Source organism: Cicer arietinum, chromosome 3 (assembly GCF_000331145.2).
Source record: "Cicer arietinum cultivar CDC Frontier isolate Library 1 chromosome 3, Cicar.CDCFrontier_v2.0, whole genome shotgun sequence".
Taxonomy (NCBI): domain Eukaryota; kingdom Viridiplantae; phylum Streptophyta; class Magnoliopsida; order Fabales; family Fabaceae; genus Cicer; species Cicer arietinum.
In genome coordinates this window covers 19,492,475-19,497,930 of record NC_021162.2, presented here as the reverse complement: position 1 = coordinate 19,497,930, position 5,456 = coordinate 19,492,475, and the positions used below count along the sequence as shown (strand labels likewise).

The 5,456-nt window shown below is 34.3% G+C and overlaps 1 pseudogene; it reads left to right on the top strand.

The window, feature by feature from the left end:
• Nucleotides 1–128: 128 nt before the first annotated feature.
• LOC101497034 (nucleotide-sugar uncharacterized transporter 2-like) overlaps nucleotides 129–5,456 on the top strand; it is a 13,561-nt pseudogene continuing 8,233 nt past the window's right edge.

Genomic DNA, 5,456 nt, shown 5'->3' with positions numbered 1-5,456 from the left:
GTGTCACTTATTCACATTTAATATGAATATATTGAGTAAACTTAAAAACAAAAGCAAAAAACCAAAATATTCCCATCTTAAACATATTCACTTATTCTCTTTCTTTTCCATTTTCATCTTGTAATATTTTCCCATTCTATTTCTTCTCATTTATTTCTTTCTCAATTTTTTTTCTGAAATTTGCTCAAAATATCTTTCCAATTTCTTCTCATAAATTATTAAAGCTTTTTCCGATTTCAATTTCCGTTTTTTTTTGTTGAAGAAGTATTTCTCAATTTCTTCGTTGATTATCGTTTTTCAGTTCAAGAACCATTTCTTCATATTTTTTCGATTCCATCTTGAATCAATTCCTTCAGTTTCCGATTCAAACTCAACTATTTCTTCATTGATTATCTTTTTTACGATTAAGCAATTTTCGATTTAAGATTCAAACTCAGCATTCAGATTCAGCGGATTAGGGATTCACGAGTAAGTGAATTTTTTTTTTCTCTATTAGCAATTTGCATTGGTTTTTATACTACTTTGCCAAGTTGCTCTTTCTGCTCTACAACCACCGTAAGAAACCCTGGAGGCCACATTCTCTCCGGAAGATGGCGCCGTCTGTGTTACTATTCCCCTCCAGATCGCAGCACCGCCACCGTTCTCATTGTGTGCAGCCACTATCTCGCTACTCTGAATTCGCTTTTGTAAGTATCAACATATATCTATTCCAATCAACTTATTATCTCTATTTTGTATTTACTTTTATGATTTCCTTCTCGTCTTTGAGGTTTTGTGTTGCTGATTATTTCCCCTCTCCGCTTTTGTTCTGTATATCTAGAATTACTGGATTATCGTTGTTATTGGCATAATTTGCTACTGTGAGATATCACATTTTTTTTAGCAAATTTGAAATTGAATTAGATGTGTTAATAAAATGAATGAATTGTATGCTAATGTCAAATTCACAAGATAAATGATGATTACCACTGTCTATTGAAATTCCATTTTGATTCTCTTATTATTTGTTTTTTTGTTTTTTGTTTTTTGAAAATTTAAATGAAGATTTGATGTTGTATTAGTAGTACTAGTTGTAAATTGCCATTGTTTTTTATTATTAGTGAAGAGGCTTATGTTTGTGTTCCAAATAACAATAACTTATCCCACAAAAGGTGTGATGGATGTTTTACACCGACACATAGACACTAATGATAATTTGAAAAATCGAAGTAATTGAATATAACTACATATTTTTGAGTCGTGTTGGACACTAACACCCGTCAGACAACAAAAACACTACTTTACCGTGCTACGTAGTTTCCAATACTAATGTAAACTCGACAATGCTTTACAGTTCTCATGGTTAAAATTATCAAGTAAAGCACTGGAAGAACTAAGATCTTCTCTCTACTATGAGCTCCGAACATCAGAAGGAGCCAAGCGCCAACAACAAAGATATTGTGGACCAGTGGTGGCATTATCTTTCAACTTTATGGTTGCAATTGGAATCATCATGGCAAACAAATTGGTATGTAACATTTACTTCTTATGGTGCATGCATTTTATCATCATTATTATTATGACATGTTAGGAAGGTTGAAACTGAAATAGCCCTCTTGAATTTGATAAAACTTTGTTGTTGACAGGTGATGGGAAGAGTTGGCTTCAACTTCCCAATTTTCCTCACATTTGTTCATTACATCACTGCAAGGGTTCTCCTTGCATTTTTTAAAGCACTCTCAGTGCTTCCTGTGTCTCCTCCATCTAAAACAACTCCATTTTCTTCTATATTTGCACTTGGTGGCTTGGTGCTGTTATGGCTTTTGCTTCTGGCCTTGCAAACACCAGCCTCAAGCATAAAAGGTTCATGCTCTTGCTCTAACATATCAATCATAAGAGTTTTGGAACTTCCTTTCATGTTGCTGACAGTTAAGTTCATGCAGTGTTGGTTTCTATCAAATGGCTAAGATTGCTGTTACCCCAACAATTGTTTTGGCTGAGTTCATACTTTATAGAAAAACCATTTCTTCAAAAAAGGTCAAAAAATAAACTTTTTCCTTTCTTTTGTTTCTCTCTCTTTTATAAAGAACTATTCCATCCAACCCTTTAATTTTTTCTGTATTAATCATGTCATTGGAATACAATGATGCAGGTTTTGGCTTTGGCTGTTGTATCAGCCGATGTAGCAGTTGCTACTGTGTCAGATTTAGAGTTCAATTTATTTGGTGCTATAGCTGGCATTATATGGATAGTACCAAGTGCCATAAATAAAATTTTATGGTCTACTTTGCAGCAGCAAGGAAATTGGACAGTTTTGGCGTAAGTACTAGTAGACAGTATCTAATTTCTCCTTTGAAAATTATTTGGTGCTATAGTTGCCATTATATGGATAGTATCAAGTGCCATAAATAAAATTTTATGGTCTACTTTGCAGCAGCAAGGAAATTGGACAGTTTTGGCGTAAGTACTAGTAGACAGTATCTAGTTTCTCCTTTGCAAATTATTTGGTGCTATAGTTGCCATTATATGGATAGTACTGTTGGTATCAGTGACCTCGCAATAACAGAAAATATATCAGTTTCGTTACAAAATTAATCAATATCAAGTGCACAGCGGAATTTAAATTTTGAGGCATGCAAAGTTAGCAATATAGAAAGTTAAAGAGAGAGAGTTAGAGAAGAAGACACAGAGATTTATCCTGGTTCGGTTGTTCAACAACAACCTACGTCCAGTCCTGAAAATCCAATCGGATTTCAGATTTTCTTCTCCTTCAATAGAAAGAATCAATTACAAAGATTTTCCAGTTTCCTCCCTGAAACCTATCAATCTCTAATTATATCTTTCCTATTGAATACCCTCTGATCCTTGAAGACACTCAGCAGCCTATCACAGAATCACAGTGCGACTCTTTCTTGTTGAACACTCTCCCCCCAAGAAAGTAGCCACCAGTTTCTAGCTGGCTTTCTATCAACCCTTTGATCCTTGTAGACAATCGGCAGCCTAACACAAAATCAAAGTACGACTCTTTCTTGTTGAGACCTCTAACCCAAGAAGGTAGCCACCAGTTTCTAGCTGGATTTCTAGCGTTCGTTTTGGTTCAAAGATTTATTACAGAATGAATAAAAGATGTAAAACAAAAGAGTCTTCAATCTTTATGAATGTTGCTCCTCACGAATCTGGATATTCAAGGCTTGTTCATGAGCACATTATCATTTCTCTTAGATTGTCAACAAAACGTATTGAGATCTGTAATCACAATTATGAAGTTGTTAGTTTGTTGCCATGAACCGTTAAGAGCACTATATGAGAAATTATGAAAGTTATGAATTGTTATGTAAAAGTTTTTTGAATAAAGATTGAAAGACATCTTATATAGTTTCTGAAAAACCAACTACGAAATCGATTTCCCAATCGATTTTGTAAAGTTATAAAAGGTGCTAAATCGATTTGCCAATCGATTATCGCGAGCTTGGTTTTATTTAATCTTGAACCTATACAAGCTAATCGATTTACCAATCGATTCTTTAAAACAACACTTTTCAGCAGAACATGTCCAGACCTGTATAAATCGATTGCCTAATCGATTTCTGGGAAACTGTTTTAATAAAACTATTTTCAATCGATTACTCAATCGATTTGCCAAACTTCAGAGTTCACTGTGTTTTCAACAAGTTTATTTCAATCGATTTGCCAATCGATTGTTTTCAAAACAGTGGCTCAGGTTTTTGATGTCAATCGATTTGTCAATCGATGTGATTCAAAATAGTGATTCAGTTTTAATATCAATCGATTTGCCAATCGATTGTTTTCAAAACAGTGGCTCAGCTATTTGATATCAATCGACTTGTCAATCGATTTGGTGGCATGTTCCTGAAAAGTTTTACCTGGTGTTTAGTTCAATCGATTTGCCAATCGATTGCAACCAAACTTTAACAAAATAAAGTGTTAACAATAGATTGTTCAATCGATTGTATTTGTCACAGGTGAGGTTATTTTTCAAATGATACTTTGTCAATCGATTTGCCAATCGATTTAATAGCATGTTCCTGAAAAGTTTTTACCTGGTGTTTAGTTCAATCGATTTGCCAATCGATTGCAACCAAACTTTATCAAAATTGAAAGTGTTAACAATTGATTGTCCAATCGATTGTATTTGTCACAGGTGAGGTCATTTTTCAAATGATACTTTGTCAATCGATTTGCCAATCGATTCCCTCAGCACTGGAGTGCCACTGTGACTCATTCAATCGATTTACCAATCGATGTGTTACCATCAGGTTTGATTTGTGAAATGTTCAATCGATTTACCAATCGATTACTCTCCAAATCAGAGGCTACTGACTTGTGCATTTTTCATTTTTAATTAATCTAATCGATTGCCTAATCGATTGCACATTCACAAACACTTAAGATTTCCTTACACCCTTGTTATGAAATCGATTTCCCAATCGATTTACATATTCAGAATTCAACTTTTGTTGATTTCTTGTGTTCCAAGCAATTGATCCAAGTGTGTAGGATTGAATTGGTGTTCCTGAAATTTTGCTCAATTGAAATATTAGATTTATCATATTAAGTATGAATATTGTTGAATTGTGAATTATGTCAAAATTAGGAATCAAAGGATCAAAATCCAACAATCTCCCCCTTTTTGGCATAATTGACAATTCATACAATTGTAACTTGAGCATATCAAACCATTTCAAAATCATACCAAAGAAACCAATTCATAGCATTAAATATGTACCAATACAGATCATCAGAGCATGTGTCAAAATGTATCAAATCAGCATTACATTATTAAGTATCAGAGCAAAAACAAACAACATCAGATGCTCCCCCTTAATAATGCAACAACAAGCATATTATCAAGTTATCAAGTTATAATTTTTCTCCCCCTTTGTCAATTAAGGCAAAAAGGCAGAAAACAATTCCTCCCCCTATGTTAAAGAACATAAGCATAGGAAATGAAATCATATAACTTGTATATCAGATCAGAACAAAACAAATATGCAACAGATGTAGTATGGCAGTATTTATATGATAACAATTAATACATTTGCTCATACATATATATTAATAAAACATAAAACAGCAAAAACAGCAAGACAACCAAAAATAAGACAACACAAATAAGGAACTTGACCATCTAATCTCCTAGAGTGGGCTGGTTCTCACTATCATCCAGGGGAGAGGTAGAGACCGCTGTATTATCCTCAGCTGGTGTCTCCTCACCGTGAGTCGCAGACCGATCTAGAGGATCTGGCTGTGGTTCCTCAGTTGCTTGTCGACCAATATGCGCTATGTCTTCAAAAGATAGCTTGAGGCCTAGATGCGCTTGAATTGCAGCAACATCCTGAACAACTGATTTCAGGGATGTTTGGATAGATGTCAAGGTAGCTTCCATCCTTGCATTAGACTCTAGTATTTTGGCGTTGTGTTCCATCTGAGCTGCCATAAATTCCATCAGTTTTGCA